General features: G+C 41.3%; 1 protein-coding gene across 1 annotated transcript in view; it reads left to right on the top strand.

Moving 5' to 3' along the window:
* The window catches only part of LOC124722960 (cell wall protein IFF6-like), a 45,897-nt gene that overhangs the window by 16,194 nt on the left and 11,022 nt on the right, over positions 1–18,681 (top strand). Inside the window, exon 2 of the mRNA XM_047248130.1 lies at positions 8,685–8,745. The gene's annotated coding sequence lies outside the window, so the exon portion shown is untranslated. The remainder of the gene's footprint in view (positions 1–8,684; positions 8,746–18,681) is intronic.

Genomic DNA, 18,681 nt, shown 5'->3' with positions numbered 1-18,681 from the left:
AACATGTCTAAGTAGAAATATCGAGTGACAGCGCTCTCGCGCCTGAACTTACCATGTTTGCAGCTAGCACTGACTATTGGCAGATTGCCAAACTACGCTGTGGCAGTGTACATGAAAAAAACTTTCAGGGTTTCTCTTCAAAATGACATATGTATGATGTCTGTACAATGTTTTGTTCTTGTGTAATAAATAATTGAAAGTGTTCCCGGTCTTTATGTACACCCTGTATTAATGATTTGCTACTCTATATTCATGAAGATGCATAGCTAGGTCTTTTTGCTGATGATACAAGTATAGTAATCATACCCAACAGACAGGAATCAGCTGAGGAAATTGTAAATGTCTTTCAGAAAATATTAGGTGGTTCTCTGCAAATGGACTCACTAAATTTTGAGGAAATACAGTATATACGAATCAGTACAATAAATGAAATAACACCACTGATAAATACATACTTTGAAAAGTCTGTTGCTAAGGCAGAACATTGAAAATTTCTGAGTGTGTGCATTGATGAGAAATTGAATTGGAAGCAACACATTAACGATCCGCTGAAACACCGAGGTTCAGCTGCTTATGCTATTAGGGTTATTGCATATCAGTAAATTAGCCTACTGTGCCTATTTTCATTCAGTGCTTTCATATGGCATCATATTTTGGTGTAATTCATCATTAAGGGGAAAAGTATTCATTGCACAAAAAGTGTGTAATCAGAATAATATCTGGAGCCCCACCCAAGATCACCTTGCAGATATTTATTTTAGGAACTCGGTATATTCAGAGTACCTTTGGGATACATATATTCATGTATGAAATTTATTATTAATAACTCATCCCAGTTCAACAATAATAGAAGTGCATAGCTCCAACACTAGAAGAAAGGATGATTTTCACTATTCTGGGTTAAATAAGACTTTGACAGAGACATGGGTGACTTATGCTGCCACAAAAATCTTTGGTCATTTGTAAAATTGCATTAAAAGTCTGACGGCTAGCCAACCAACATTTAAGAACATATTAAAAGAATTTCTGAATGACAGTGCCTTCTATTCAATAGGTGAATTTGTAGATGTGAAGTAGTAACTGTGTAAAGAAAACTTATGTTAAACTGACATGTTCTACATCATTACAAAATGTTGCATTCATGATATACAGAACAAGTATTAATGTAATGTACTTTTATATGTATATTTGTACTCCAGAAACCAGCAGACAATGTGCTGCAGGGGGTACAAAGTGTGCCATAATAATTCCCTTCCTTTCTGTTCCTTGTGTAGATGGTATTGTTGATGCCCAGTTGTCAATAACCCTCTGTTTAAGCTCAGATTTCTCTCTTTTCTGTTGTGATCTTTACACAAGATAAATGTCACAGAAGGTAATATGTTTATTGAATGTGGTCTCATGATTTTGATACTAAGGCTGTCTGTGTTACACAATGTCCTTCTCATATTACACCCCTGGAAATGGAAAAAAGAACACATTGACACCGGTGTGTCAGACCCACCATACTTGCTCCGGACACTGCGAGAGGGCTGTACAAGCAATGATCACACGCACGGCACAGCGGACACACCAGGAACCGCGGTGTTGGCCGTCGAATGGCGCTAGCTGTGCAGCATTTGTGCACCGCCACCGTCAGTGTCAGCCAGTTTGCCATGGCATAAGGAGCTCCATCGCAGTCTTTAACACTGGTAGCATGCCGCGACAGTGTGGACGTGAACCGTATGTGCAGTTGACGGACTTTGAGCGAGGGCGTATAGTGGGCATGCGGGAGGCCGGGTGGACCTACCACCGAATTGCTCAACACGTGGGGCATGAGGTCTCCACAGTACATAGATGTTGTCGCCAGTGGTCGGCGGAAGGTGCACGTGCCCGTCGACCTGGGACCGGACCGCAGCGACGCAAGGATGCACGCCAAGACCGTAGGATCCTACGCAGTGCCGTAGGGGACCGCACCGCCACTTCCCAGCACATTAGGGACACTGTTGCTCCTGGGGTATCGGCGAGGACCATTCGCAACCGTCTCCATGAAGCTGGGCTACGGTCCCGCACACCGTTAGGCCGTCTTCCGCTCACGCCCCAACATCGTGCAGCCCGCCTCCAGTGGTGTCGCGACAGGCGTGAATGGAGGGACGAATGGAGACGTGTCGTGTTCAGCGATGAGAGTCGCTTCTGCCTTGGTACCAATGATGGTCGTATGCGTGTTTGGCGCCGTGCAGGTGAGCGCCACAATCAGGACTGCATACGACCGAGGCACACAGGGCCAACACCCGGCATCATGGTGTGGGGAGCAATCTCCTACACTGGCCGTACACCACTGGTGATCGTCGAGGGACACTGAATAGTGCACGGTACATCCAAACCGTCATCGAACCCATCGTTCTACCATTCCTAGACCGGCAAGGGAACTTGCTGTTCCAACAGGACAATGCACGTCCGCATGTATCCCGTGCCACCCAACGTGCTCTAGAAGGTGTAAGTCAACTACCCTGGCCAGCAAGATCTCCGGATCTGTCCCCCATTGAGCATGTTTGGGACTGGATGAAGCGTCGTCTCACGCGGTCTGCACGTCCAGCACGAACGCTGGTCCAACTGAGGCGCCAGGTGGAAATGGCATGGCAAGCCGTTCCACAGGACTACATCCAGCATCTCTACGATCGTCTCCATGGGAGAATAGCAGCCTGCATTGCTGCGAAAGTTGGATATACACTGTACTAGTGCCGACATTGTGCATCCTCTGTTGCCTGTGTCTATGTGCCTGTGGTTCTGTCAGTGTGATCATGTGATGTATCTGACCCCAGGAATGTGTCAATAAAGTTTCCCCCTTCCTGGGACAATGAATTCACGGTGTTCTTATTTCAATTTCCAGGAGTATATTTCCCACCGGAGTTTATTGGGCATTTGTGTTACACTGATTAAACAAATCTTTGATGAAATGATTATATCTTATTTCAGTCTTCTTTATTGCCTACATTAATACAACTGAATGAGGGTCCTTGACTGATGAACACTACCCAAGAATTGATTATTCCTTCACGAGTGAATTACTATTGTATAGGACTCTTTCAATAAATCTCCATCTGGTATGTGAAGTTCCCACAGCAAAATCAGTATGATCATTCCATGTTAAATTGATCCAGAACCTTATTGCTTATTACATATTCAAGTGATATCATATCCTTTCAAACTATCTCTGCAGTTAACAGCAAACATTTAGCCCAAAAAGGGGACTGTGGAAGATGTTTGGCACTACTTCAGAATTGTTATAAAATATATGCTAGACTGTTTGTGATGTGGAAGATGGGATCAAATCACCGTGTTGCTTAACGGTGTTAAGATATTACTGTGAGAGGAGGAGGAGGAGACTCACAGCAGATTCAAATAAAGTTGAATCCTTGTTGTCAAACAAAAGCCCAACAAGGTGAAAATGTGTAAGTGCAACTATGAAAAATCATTTATCAAATTCAGAAACATTATCGTAGTAGTGAGGTTACCATATGACTGGGGGTAGCTTGAACAGTCCTGATTTTTTAGTATCGTCCCACATAATGACCAGGGTTTGAGAATTTCTTGACTGGTCAGGATTTTTTAAAATTTTAGACATAAGTTATATGTTTGATATCTCGTTTACAAACATTCTCTTATGCCCATGCTCTGTTAGCTGACCTTGGAGCTAGCACTGATTTTGATGGTGGGGCGTGGCTACCAATAACTTTTCAATTTACTGTTAGTCATTTGGCAACACAACAAGGGCAGTAGGTTTGTTGTTTTCGTGTGTGAAGTACTGTAACACATCTGCACATTTGTGGTCACTTTATACATGTTTGTTTTTTGTTTATTATTTGGCAATGCTCAAAAGAAAGTGTGTGTTTAATGTTAACTGGCAACAAGAATGCAAGTTTTGGAAATGTTACAGTGACAGTAACAACAGAGGTGTTTGTTGCGCACTATGTACTGCAGGATTTTTTGTTGCCCACAAAACCGGCTATTACTGCTACTGCTTCATCAAACATAAAGAGGCTTTTCTTTAGGGTATTTTGATCTGGAGTGTGCTGCTAAAGACACTTTATTTTTGTACCATGCTGTTAGATACAGCATGTTATGCTCTACGAATACTTGCACTTAGTGTGCAATATATAATGCCTCAAAATGAAATATTTTAGATACATACCACATTCAATCATTAGTTAAGAAATCATGTTTTGGGGAACAAGTGATCGGAATATTCAGTCTGTCTTCAAGGTACAGAAGAGAGCTGTACAGATAACAAATAGCAGCAATAGGGCCCATTGTACTGTCTTATTCAAAAAACCAGAAATTCTGGCTATCCTGTCTGAATGCATTTTCTAGACTGTAATGTATGTAAGGAAAAATATTCATCTGTATGCTACAAACATCTCAATACATGACAATGAAACTAGATCCAACCATTACTTATACCTAAACGGGAAAACCAAGTCCAAAACACAGAACAGTATGCTATATAGTGGCCTCAAACTGTAAAACAGGCTGCCACAGGAAATGAAAGGTGTAAATGAACTTCTTATCTTTAGCCAAAAGCTAAAGACATATTTATTAGGCAAAAGTTGTTACAAAGTAAATGAGAATTTAGAATAATTGTAGATAGTTATTCAGTGGACACACATACCACATAGGACTATATAAAGTGACAGCATATGGCATAATTATATTATTGTAAGACCCCGTGTATGTTTCAGTTCATAAGACACAGTTGACAACCTCCATACAATTTGTATTGTTATACGGCATATCAATCAGTCAATCACAAACACACTTCCAAAATAGAACAGATATCTAAAGTGGTTAAAATGTTAAGTGGCCCAAAATTTTCATCTACTAGAACTAAAACCAAGGCAATTATTGTTAAAGCTACTTTGCTATTTGTACAGTATTTGATTATGCATTACCTTCTTCAGAAAACATTGTGCAACATTAACAATGGATAGCTCAAACAGAAGTGAAGGAAAACTCATTCCAATTCTTATAGGATATTTCAGTCGGGAGGAAGGAAATCAAGTTGAACTGCTGAAACTTTGACTCAGTATCTTTTGCAGTGTGCAAAAATACGGACTGGAAGGAAAGATTAGTTTTTACTGCTGGTGACACTAACGATACGAGATAGTAGGGAATGAAAATGCATTCAGAATAGTTCAAAGTGATTGAGATGGATCTACCTTAGAAACTGGTTATTCAGTGTATACTGAACACAAATCATTTCTGAAAAAGAAGTCTGCTGAAAAATACAACTGAGTAAATGAAGTTTAATGTTCTAGTAAACTGTTGAGACTTTTGAGTAAACACAAAAATATGTCCTGGGTTGGACAAAAAATAAAATACAGTGGTGGCGGTGGCGGTGACGAAAGTTTATTGTAAACTGTATAATAGCAGTTAGTCATTAAAAATTTGAATACTACTTCTTTAAATGAAGACATTTTTTAAATTTATTTTACCTGTGCCGGAAGTTTGTTGTACACTTTAGTACCCTAAATGCCAAAGCCTTGTTAACAGCTTTATATGGCTGTCACTGCACATTCTTGTATTGTGTAGATGAAGATCTGAGTTAATTTTTAAACCGACAATGTACCTTTTCATATAAATTACACTGTTTAGTATATATATTCATGGCGTGGGTGAAATATTTGGCTGTTGAAATTATTGTTTGGAGAGTGTCAGTCTTGAATTGTTGATAATTATTCTTGTTTTTGTGTGGTGAAGATGGTTTTCAAGTTTGTCTTATTATGTCACCAGGAGAGGCCATAGATCATGGAAAAATCGATGTAATATAGTAGACAATTTTCGCTACATTGTTACTACACTCAATACAAATTACACACAATGCAAAGCAAGCAGAGCTTAGCTCATTAGTGAGATAGAGGATGTTTGCTTTATTTATTTATTTATTTATTTATTTATGGGATCTTGTGGGTGCATAGAATGTAGGGTAAGATCTTGGCCATCGTTTAACACAGTAATATTTCTGTCACTCTTACACATCATTTATTACACCAGTCTATAGCACAGATTATTGGTACATTATTGTTAGTATTGGTTCATTATTTTAGTATTGGTTCAGTCCTTACACTGCTGCTATGGTTTCAGTGCATAATATTGGTACATTATTGACGGTATTGGTACATCATTATTTATCAAAAAACTCATTCAAACTACGCAAGTGGTCAGTTAGCTATGCCTTTACTGTAGCTTTAAATCCTGCAGTGCTGCTTGCTGACTGTATGTTATTTGGTAATTTTCTAAATATCTTTTTTTCCAAGACGCAGGACTGCATTTTGGGAGAGCTTAGGTTTTGTTTCATGCAAATGGTGATCAGTCTTTTTTTGCCCTGTATTATCGGTATGTACATCTTCATTTTTGAGGAACATTGCGGGATTTTCAATAACATACTGCTATATTAATACTATGGATACACAGGGTGTTAGGAATTTCCAGTTACAAACCTCTAGGGCTTGTAGAGGGGAGTGAGCAGATAATATTTTGTATAGAAACATACAGTTTCTGTGCTACAGGTGTGTGAAAACATGTTTGCTAAGTAGGTATGCTCCAGGCTAGGCAGGATTTAGGGTGGTTATGTCAGATCAGCTGATGTCATTTGTGATGTCTATCCTACCTCTCACCTGGTTCGAGCCTGTCATGTGTCTGTGAGGGTTAATCAACATGAGCACACATTTGCAGAATACACTGACATGATCCTTCTGAATGGCAAAGCTCACAGTAATGGAAAAGCTGCTTGTTGCTTTTATCAAGATTGTTCTGCACAAGATCCGACTCCATTGCATACCCTCATTGCCACAGTTGTGCAGTAGCTTCGAGAATGGGTAGCTTTACCATCAGCAGGCGTGTCTCTGATACTCCAAGGCGCTGCACACCCGAGTTGGAAGAGGCTATACTGCATCACATTGAAGGGAACCCACCAACGAGTGCATGAGGAATTTCTTTGGCTATTAATGAGTGGAAATGTAAAACAAGTCATTTACTGCGTCATGCTTAATAAATTATTTGTAAAAGTGGTTGCGCTACCAACACATTTTCAAATGGTTATAGCATAGAAACATTACATTTCCAGGCATGGGTTCCTGTTCAGTTATTGTCCACTATCTTCCTATACAAATTCTAGAAGTTTGTAACAGGAATCTCTGAACACCTTGTATATATCTGTTGGCATGGAAGTAGAATGATTTGCAGTTCTTTGCAAATTGATTTGCAAGATTTTCTGTGTATGTTATACCTTGCATGATTCTTCCAATTCTTTCATTCTTTCTTTCTGTTTTTTCTGCAAGTATGACTGAAAGTTGTGCATGACGTGTGTGGCCATTTTTAATGACATTTATTTGGTTCTAAAAAAGCCTATAGGTCTAAAATAGTAGTTACTAGATGTTAATGGAACTTCTTTATTTTTGGAATGTGTTTCGGGTACCACCCATCATCAGATGACCTCCACAATGTGACATGAGTATGATGCCTCGATATAACATAAACACTGTCAACTGTTAAGTTCATGTCAGTATTTCTGTTCTTAATGTGAATACAATAACTTCATGTGTTGTAAGTTGAAAGTCTTTTTTTCCAAAGGATTGTACAGATGTTGCATTGTGCAGGTCATCTGATGATAGATGATGCCCAAAACAGTAGTATTCGTAAAGCAGTATGCAATTGAAAATCCTGCACTCATACCCAAAAATTAAGCTGTACACACCCTCATCCAAGGCAAAAAATGGATCTCCATATACACAGAACGGAAACTAACTTATGCCAAACTGGAGTTCTGCAACTTGAACAAAAAGATATTAGGAAAATTACCAAATGACATACAATCAGTTAACAGCATTTCAGGATTCAAAGATGCAGTAAAGGTGTATCTAATTGACCACTTCTTTTGTAGCCAGAAAGAGTTTTTTTTGATAAATAATAATGTGGCAGTACCAATAGTAATGTACAAATATTACACATGGAAACCATAGTAGCATTGTAACAACTGAAGCAGTACTAAAGATAATCTACCAGAAATCTGTTGTAGCTGTAAGTAATGATTGATGTATTATAGTGACATAAGCATTATTGTCTTAAATGATGTCCATCATCTTACTATAAATTCTATGTACCCACAAGACCACATTGACAAGTAAATGAATCAAACATCCTCTATCTTACTGACATGTTAAGCTCTGCTTCCTTTGTGTTGTGTGAAATTAGTATTGTATGTAACAGATAATGTAGCAGAATTGTCTACTTTGCTTACATTCATTTTGCTATTACCTATGACCTCTCCTGGTGTAATAATAATACAAATCTGGAAACCATCCTCACTAAACAAAAACGAGGATAATTACCAACAGTTCAAGGCTAACACTCTCCAAACAACTATTTCAACAGCTAAATATTTCACCCATGCCCTGTTTCTGAATATCAAGTAGTGTAATTACTATAAAAAAAGGTATGTTGTCAGTTTCAAAACTAACACAGATCATTATTCATACAGAACAGTTTTTTTTATTCATTTCTCACTAGCTTGTTGTGTGTGAATCATTTTGCTACGCTGACCATAGCCTTTTTTATGTTTTCTTGTATTAAGTTTCCTGTTTTTTCACTGATGAGGAAGCATGTGTTATCAGCGAACTGATAAATATTTTGAAATTTCTGTTTGTTTGTAGATCACTTACATACAGGAGGAACATCCGACTGATGCTTGGGAACAACATATTTCATCTGTTGGTAAGCTGAGTGTTGGTCTGTAATTTTGTTGCATGCAGTGTGTTGTTGTATTTCCACTATTTGATTGTGTCTGCAATGGTATGACATGACCTAACATTAGGTGTGCCTCTTGTGCCTAGTTCATTTAATTTCTGTAGTAGTGCCTCATGATCTGTAATACTGAATGCTAACAAGCCAAGGCATCCTCCAATAATATATTCACCATTGTCCACTTTCAGGTAAATTTCACTCAGAAATTCATAGGTAGCAATGCTGGTTGGCATTTCACATTAAACCTGTGTTGTGCTATGGACAGAATTTGGTATTTTTGCATAAAGCATGTCAGTCTGTTGTGGAAGACCTACTCAAAAATTTTTGAGAAGCAGGACAATGGGGCAATTGTCCTGTAATTGACAACTTCGTCTGTTTTTACTTTTTAAAATATTAGTTTCAATTTTGCAATTTTTTGATAGGAAGAGAAGTCCTTGACATCAATAAACTATTGCACAAATGTCAGTGGTTTTACAGTGAGTCCACATCATCTTTTTATTATTTTATCAGGTATACCATATACTCCAGATGCCTATTTCATTTTTAAGGTTTTTATGACAGTAAAAATTTCTCTTTTATTCATTTGGTACAGATGCAATGAGGTAGCAGGGTTGTTGATCTTGAATGGAGTGTGATTCTGTCCATGCCCATATAGAGAGGGCTGCAAAAAATGTTATTATTTATGACCCTTCGAGGTGGTATACTGTTGTTCAAACTGCTACAAAACAAAGACGGTATGAAGTCATTGAAATGGACCAGAAGGACTTTTTGGATTTTGGTGCTATGCAGAAGGAAAAGTTTAAGAATACTGAAATTGACAGTGAAGGAAATAAAGTACAATGGCTTAAAGTGACGCAACTTCAATATCGCAAAAATGATGTTAATCACATCTTTTTCAAGCATGGTGTGACAGCCATGCGATGCGAAGGATCTCGCTAACTTCATCAGAACTGTTACCACCACAGTATGGATCTCCAGCTATTTATTCTTGAAGACTCTTGTAAAATGCGTGGTACTGTTCTGTTAATGCCACTGCGGCATAGATCCAGGAGGTCTTTTTACCTTGTCTTCCTGAAGTTTCAGTGCTCCATGGTATTTCGGTTCCAACTGGAAGATTGTATCAGAATTTCGGGATTTTCTGGAAACTGGCAAACTTCTGAATTGTTGATTATGGAAATGCTTGAACAAGTGCAGCACATCTTTACTCTCCAGTTCCTTGGCCATGCTTTCCACATGTGCTTCTCTGCTCGAAGATATTATGGCTCGCCTATCTGATTAATCAGACATCCGCAAGCAGATAACAGGACTACGCACTCATAATGCGGAGTAACGATCCCGCATTGCTACCGCCTCCGCTGAATTGGCTTATGCACGGATTACCTTAGGCTGCATCTCTGCAGAGCCGCTCCTGTCAATGCAGCCTCTCTCTCCTACTGTGTCTTCGCTCTGCTTTGCTCCTGTGACGAGCTGCACCTTTCCTGCTCCTGGTTCCGTGCGGATGCAATTGGACCTGCAGGACAGACTCAGAGAAGAACTGCTGTATCACCGGGATCTTGAATGATGGTGCCATAGCATTTTGGTTACTTGGGTTAATCTTACTGATTAGTTCCGTACATATATTTGTTAATAGTTGGTGAGGATATTTGCAATATTCTTTGTATCAGTTATTTTCTCTTCATGTTGTCATAGCTTGATATTGGCACTTCTGGTAGTGACATTACCTGTCTGCTGTTTCACAATTTTTGATGTAGCTTTTGTCTTGTGGCATGTAAAGGTCATTTTCCTTCATTTTTGCTTCTGTGACAACTATTAAAATATCGCTTGTATTTTCTGCGGTAAGCGTGAAGTTCATCACACACCCACAGTGTCCTTAATACAATATAGGTTTTTCTTTTTTTCCTTGAAATATTAATTGCAGCTGGTATCCAAGACTTGTTTTTATTATAAGACCATAGCCCGTGTTCCTTCAGTGGGAATGCAGTTTCATAATAGTTAGTACATATGTGGGTTTTACGTGGATGTTCAATGTCTGAACAGCATGAAGGAACATGGTACTCATGTTGACATTTTGGTTCTGTCCACCACAAGTGTCAGAGAACAAAACAACTGGACGGCTGTCTGCAATCTTCTGGAGTTCTTGAAATACACATGATGCTACTTCAATTGAGCCGCGTTTAGTCACACCTTCATGCCACATGTAATTTCTAGCTTTCGTGGTAACAGTATTGTATACTGTGAGGTTGTATACCGCCAGTCTTCTTTTGTAAAAAATGGTTTTAGCTGCTATGTGTGGACAGTATCTCACAGCTTCTTGGTCAAACTCTAGTGAATGACATTCTCCTGCTTTGGCCCGCTCCTTCAATTAATTTTTTAGTATCGTAGCAGCCTCCTTTCTCTTTAGGTGTTCTGAGTGCTGGTCTTTCTCTGCCTCTTGATTTTCTTCAGAGAGATTTTGAAAGCGATAACAGTGGTCACATACATCTTTTCTTGTTACATGAAAGGCTAAGTTAAACTCTGTATTGAATATTTCTCTGTAAAGCCAATATTTTTCAGCAATAACCTGTTCCTCTTCACAACGTTTCTTATATAGTTCGTGCATTATTTGTATATTCAAATCTCCTGGTAAGAACTGTTGCACAGTGCTCTGTCGGCAGTAATGCGATGGAATGGTAGGAAATGATTTTATATGGTTCCTTATTCTTTCCCTTGCCTCGTCGGATCTCCTTATACCTGGACGATAATGACACCTCTTGTCAGCACACAGAATCATGTTGCTGCTGTCCCTTTTCTTCTGTATATATTGCACAAATGTTTCTGATATATTAAAAATGCTAAGGAAAAACCCTAGACACACTTGAACTTCACTACCATTTTTCAGGAGAACGTAATTCTTTGAGACATTTCTTCGAGACTGCGCACCTGCAGAACGTGACCTTGCTTTAGGTACCACCTTAATAAGTGGAGCTAAATACTGTTGCTGCTTTTCTAAATCTTTCATCATCGAGAATCCTTGGAACATCTGTATCCATTCAGTCTCATTGATGTTCTCGCTACACTTTCTTGGGCATTTGGAACAATCCTTGTACTTAAATGTTCTGGCTGGTACTTCTTTATTAGCAATTGATTTGTACACCTTTCCTGACTGCCTATTCATTTTTCTTATGTTCTTTTTCCACTTGTCAGTGTTCTTACTTTTTTTATCGTTTTATTTTCCTTACCAACTTCATTTCCTCTGTCAGATTGCCCATTTTCTTGATCATTAGACTCAACGGTCACTGGATTAACTTCTTCCTGTTGCATGTTCATTAACATCACAAAACCTTTGCCCACACAAATTGAAGAATCAGGACTGAATAGCTGATTTGTCAGTGAACGTGGATTTTCATATTGTATCTCCTTTGTGACATTGCCTGGAAAGGAGAAAATTATATTACTGACATTAGTGCCTTATCTAGCATAATATACCACATTAATCAACTATGAATCTTACAGTCCCATTGTATTTTAAAAATTATGACGTGCGATAATTACAAAGAAATGTACCACTTCACCCAAAGGCAACAAATGTGGCCCTAGCTCAATTGAAATGCACATGTGTTATTATTTTAGTAACAGCGCAGTTAGGAGAAGAAATAAATCAGAATGTAATTAAGGACCACTAAGAAAATGTGTACACACAACCATATTCAAACGATAGTCCCAGTATATGTATTTTGTTTGTCAAATAATTTGTGACTAAGAAATTAGTATTGGAAATGTTAAACAAGACCCATGGATTATCATTTTGCTTACCGAGGTTTTATAAAGATAGTTGTAGTTTCTGTTGAACTGCAGCTCTCCTTTTCTTTGGCCTCTGAGGTGGTGGTGGTGGTGGTGGTGGTGGTGGTGGTGGTGGTGGTGGTGGTGGTGATGATGAATCCATACTGTTTTCGGGTATGTAATCATCTGATGAACCTGAACTAAGCGCTTTGAAATCATTGCGATCTTCTTCAGTTAACTCTTGCAGTTGTTTCACTTCGGAACAGTTTTGTATTGCAGACGAGGTTTCACCATTCTTTTCTTCTGCTTCTGTAATTTCTACAATGTGGTATACAAACAATGAATGGGAGTCAAGTCAATCAAAGTAACAATCTGTATCTCCGTGGATGATTATCTCATAGATAAAATTAATAGTAATTCATCTTACTTTAATCAGATGTAGAATTACTTTCACTGCGATAATTTTGCATGACTAGCTCAACCATTCTCCTTTCTCATGAAGTCATTTTTTATCTAACAGAGAGCGCACACTAACAAAAACCTCTTCACAGTGAATACCACACGAAACTAAATAAAATTTGACATGACAATGACAGCAACGTGACTCCGTTGACAATGCCTACAAAGGGCACTCATTGTTTAGCGTTTCTGCGCTTATTGATTCTTGCAAGGGAAACACAATGGCTTGAAACCTCGTACGTAAAGTGTTTCGAGAACTGATGAACAGACGAATGATTCAGCAGGGAGGCGTGATGCAAAGTTTCTACTTGGCGTCGCAAGCTTCATTATTATCTACTAGACAACATATAATACTCTTTCAGCACACAGGAAAATAGTGCACAAATGCAGCAAAATTGTATTATACAAAACAAGCAGGTAATGGTATCTGCTGAATAAAAACGTATTTCCAAATTTACTTCATGAAGTAAGCAGTCAAAAGAACGTAAGAGCCCATACGTTTTGCTGATCCGAAAATAGAGACGCACTGACTCGAGACAGAAGAACGTAAGAGCCAATACGTTTATCTGTCTCTAAATTAAGCTCACAACTTGGAGATACGCAGCAGCTTCTTCTCGCAATGAGAAGAGATAGAGATACGCCATTTTGACACAACAAGGACCTGATTACCATGAGGACATATGTTAAAAAAACCGAAAATCGCATTTTTGGAGATACGTTCCTCTGACTCTCACGCGACGAAATGATTGTGTAGGCCCGATCGACCATGCATAGGTGGACCTCGAGAGGGTTTGCGACATGCGGTAGCAGGTGAAGCTGTGGTTCTGACAGTAGTTTGACCATCCACAGAGTCCACAGGACGGTTTGGGTAGTGCTGCAACAGTACAGTGTTGGGTAGTGCTTGGTCCTCAATCAATGTATGAAAGCACCGCCAGAGCAGCGAAGATGTGTCGTCGTCGAGGTGCTCGTCATAGGTGTTGTGGTAGATGGCCTCAGCCACAGGGTGAGAAAGGTGTTCGATAAGCAAAGTTTTCGCTATCACATACTTGGGCGAACTGGGCGGCAAGAGTAGCAGATCACTGATTAAGTCAGGATGGTGGTGGAGGTGGCTCACCAGGCAGATTAAACGTGCGTCATTGTCAAAGATCCCGTGGATATCCAGTAGATGGCCTGTTGTGGACTGACAAGACAGCCAGTCCACAGTGACGGGTAACCGAAAGGCACGCGCATAAACTCACGCAGGCTGGCGTGAGGTCTGAAACAGGATACATAATGAATGCTATAAAGAAAAGTACGTAGCTGCTGGAATACTTAACTTTAATCCACAATTGGTGAACATTGGTCTTGTTACTGTACATGCTTCATTAGATACATAGCAAAGGATAAATGGCGCCTTGCTAGGTCGTAGCAATTGACTTAGCTGAAGGCTATGCTAACTATCGTCTCGGCAAATGAGAGCGTAATTCTCAGTGAACCTTTCCTAGCAAAGTCGGCTGTACAACTGGGGCGAGTGCTAGTACGTCTCTCTAGACCTGCCATGTGGCGGCGCTCGGTCTGCAATTACTGACAGTGGCGACACGCGGGTCCATCGTATACTAGCGGACCGTGGCCGATTTAAAAGGCTACCACCTAACAAGTGTGGTGTATGGCGGTGACACAACATTCCTCCCCCGCAAATCGGTGGATGGTTGTGTTATAAGGCTTCTGCCCGCTGTGTAGAGGACTCCATGTTGGCGTATGCGATGAGGTGTGGAGCCTAAAAACAGGCGAGGCTGTGCCACCCGCACCCTGCCATTCGGTCCGAGGGGAGCTAGGAAACGCCTGAAAACCTAGTCCAGGGTGCACGTCAACATGCGGTGTATGCGCCCGTAGATAGTCAGGAGGGGCCGATGGGTTGACCTCCATCGAGTCAGAGCACCCGACTGGCGAAGACGACATCTGGTCCGGAGCGGGCAATAGTTCCATGTCGGAGGACAGCGGGTCACGGGAAGCGATCGGCGGCACGCGACCCAGGGAGGCGCCCGGCGGCAGCAGCGGCGCGTCCTCTGCAGGCAGCGCTGGCGGGATAACAGGCGGCGGCGGTGGCGGCGGCGGCGCGTTGCCATTGGGCAAAATGGAAGGCAGCGTCGGTAACACCTGCGGATGAGGCAAGCTAGTAGATGGGTCCCCAGGGCGCTGACCGGACGGCACCTCCGCTGAAAGCAGACGGGGAGTGGCAGAACCTGTGCGACGACAGAGGCGCAGCTGATTGAGATGCCGACGCACCTCACCAGAGGCCCCCAAAACCAAATACATAGCGCGGCCAAGACAGCGAAGAATGCGCCCTGCGAGCCAACGCTGTGAACCTCGATAGTTGCGATAGTATACTACATCGCCTGGAGCAAAAGCAGGTGGCTGCCGCTGCACAGGAACCTGATGCGGCGGGTGCAGCAAAGACATCAAGGTTCGATGAGGACGACCGTGAAGCAACTCAGCCAGCGAGCGACCATCGCGGGGCTGAGAGCGATACGAGGACAAAAAGAGCAATAATGCGTCCTGCCGAGAATGCGACTCTTTCAGCTTCAACATCTGTGACTTGAAAGTCCGGACCAATCGTTCAGTGGCACCGTTTGACTGAGGCGAAAACGGCGCGGATGTCAGGTGTTGAATACCACTGGCCTTGCAGAATGACTGAAATTCTGCGGACATGAATTGTGGGCCATTGTCTGAAACAATAGTCCGTGGAAGACCTTCTATGCAAAAGATAGCAGAAAACGCTTGGATGGTGGCAGAAGCCGTCGTGGAAGACATCCGGACAACAAAAGGAAAATTACTGAATGAATCTACCACAACCAACCATCGAGCATTCCAGAATGGACCAACAAAATCGATGTGCAAGTGTTGCCAAGGGGAAGTGGCTTTCGGCCATGCAAAGAATTTCCGCGGTGGTGCGGATTGTTGTTTGGCACACGCCATGCAAGAAGGGCACATACTCGTAATCGCAGCATCGATTCCGAACCAAGTACAGTGCTGACGAGCAAGTTGTTTCGTGCGCACTATACCCCAATGACCTTGGTGGAGAAGCTGTAAGACAGAGGACTGTAACGAACGTGGGACCACGACCCTGGACTGATCATTATCAGAACGCAACAGCAAAACACCACGTCGAACAAAAAGTCTCTCCTTGTGAGCAAAAAATCTGCGAACCAATGGATCCTCGATCCTTGATCCACGACTTTGACAAGGGCCATTGCGTAGCAACAAAACGCAAAACTGTAGCAAGGACAGGGTCAGCAGCTGTGGCTGTAGCTACACGACGAAAATCAATCGGAAACGATTCGACCACGTCATCGGTTTCCGCATCAATGAACATGCAAGTAAGTTTGGAAGAATGGAATGCTCTATCCCATCCTCGTCACCAATAATGTTGTGGACTGACAAGACAGCCAGTCCACAGTGACGGGTAACCGAAAGGCACGCGCTTAAACTCACGCAGGCTGGCGTGAGGTCTGAAACAGGATACATAATGAATGCTATAAAGAAAAGTACGTAGCTGCTGGAATACTTAACTTTAATCCACAATTGGTGAACATTGGTCTTGTTACTGTACATGCTTCATTAGATACATAGCAAAGGATAAATGGCGCCTTGCTAGGTCGTAGCAATTGACTTAGCTGAAGGCTATGCTAACTATCGTCTCGGCAAATGAGAGCGTAATTCTCAGTGAACCTTTCCTAGCAAAGTCGGCTGTACAACTGGGGCGAGTGCTAGTACGTCCCTCTAGACCTGCCGTGTGGCGGCGCTCGGTCTGCAATTACCGACAGTGACGACACGCGGGTCTGTCGTATACTAGCGGACCATGGCCGATTTAAAAGGCTACCACCTAACAAGTGTGGTGTCTGGTGGTGACACCACATGGCCCACCAGGGTGAACCAAGCCTTACGGTCATTATTTTGCAATGCAGGCAGCTTAGGAAATCTGCCGGGTAACACATGTTGATGTAGCACAGGCAGGCGAAGATCCATGTTGGTGGTTGAGGGAGCCCCGACACCAGGAGTGCAGTAATGGTGGGCGATGCATCACCCGAGGTCTGTGTGGAAACTGGTATGGAAGAGATGGCCAGTGCCATTATGAGAGCGGCTGGAAAGTGGTCTCAATGTGACCACGAAGCAATAGTCGCAGCAACCAGCGCGGCCCCACATGTGTGAGCATTTGGAGTACAGTTCTCGAACTGCGTCTACACATCAAATCAACCGAAAGGCGACTGCTTAACCGGAGGGTGAAACACAACATCCGTCACATGATTATTGTTCACAATGTTGGTGAGTGGTGTACACTGTCCGGGCAGCAGGCCCTGCTGCGTAGTAGCATTTGACGGTGGCCATGTTGGGCAGGCAACGGTTAAGTGGCCGCTGGCATGACAGGGGCCAGTAAATTGTTCACTTTCAACCAACTGTGCATTAGGAACACTACTAAAAACGCAAGCACAATTACTAGGGTGCAATGCCCTTGCACAAAATGACACAGGTAGATCCATTGTTCTCAAGACAGACTGGGCTGGCACACGGAGTCTGTTACTGATGAAAATAAGCGCAAAATAATTCCCGAACGCACAATGTTGAAGTTGGGGTCACTACTGTGGGTTTTATGTGGCATAGAACCATAATAACACACTTTTAGAATCAAAATGACATTTATTTTGTCACTTAATGGAGCGAATACAGAAAGATGGCTGTCAAACATCCTGCTAGAACACAAAGAGAAGAAGACAAAACCAAAGAGCATAGTCAAAGAACTGTCGCTTCATGTCAGATACGGCACACAAATTTCCACAGATTTGTCAGACTATTGACATGTACTGCCATGCTAATATGCTGCATTACATGTTTCCTCTGCTAACAGTTGTCTGAAGATATCTATATTTTTTCACTTAGGATTGATTCTTCTTTGACTAATTCTGTTTGCATTGTGGTTTTGGGTATTGTATGGAGAACATTATACTGTCCATTATGGGCACAAAACCCTGCATTTATTGTTATAGCCTGGAAGTAATTATTTTCTGCATTTACATTTTTTTGTTTGAGTTTCCCTGGAAATTGAATTAATCGTCGCACACCATTAGATTTTTCTTATTAGCTTTAAGGTTATATACTGCACTGTCTTAGTTTCTGCAAGAATATGAGTTAAGATCTCATTTGGGCTTCTGTACAGGCAAATTGTAATTGTTTTTAGTGAAGTTATTTCCATAGCTGAAATTTTGAAGTTTTGTTTTCTTTTCCCAGGATTTTAAGCAGCAGTGTCTCATGTTACTTCTGACAGAAATGTATAGCCCACCATGTACAGAGGATATTGTAGTGAATGATGAGGATAGTGTTAACTGCCAACACATCACTGCTCTCAGTGTTCACCTAAGCATATAAAAGAAGCTTCCTTCAGATGTTTCTGGTTAATTTTTATTATCTCACTGTGGGTGCCTTTTTTCTGTATATGTGTCTATCATTTTTGTTATATCACCTAAAAGTGTCTCTTCTGTTGTATTCCTGTGTTTTTTGGTAGTTGCACAAGTTTCAACGCAATCAATTTCTGAGTTCGGTGTTTCAGGTTTGGTCAACCAGTTACACAATGGGGCTGTATTTATTGCAATGAAGTCATCTTTGTGCATTAATTTTGCCAATATATGACTTCCCAGTGTTGTTGTTATGTTGTCT

The sequence above is a fragment of the Schistocerca piceifrons genome, chromosome X (assembly GCF_021461385.2).
Source record: "Schistocerca piceifrons isolate TAMUIC-IGC-003096 chromosome X, iqSchPice1.1, whole genome shotgun sequence".
Taxonomy (NCBI): domain Eukaryota; kingdom Metazoa; phylum Arthropoda; class Insecta; order Orthoptera; family Acrididae; genus Schistocerca; species Schistocerca piceifrons.
Note: the sequence above shows the minus strand (reverse complement) of the source record. Positions and strands in the feature narration are given on the sequence as shown.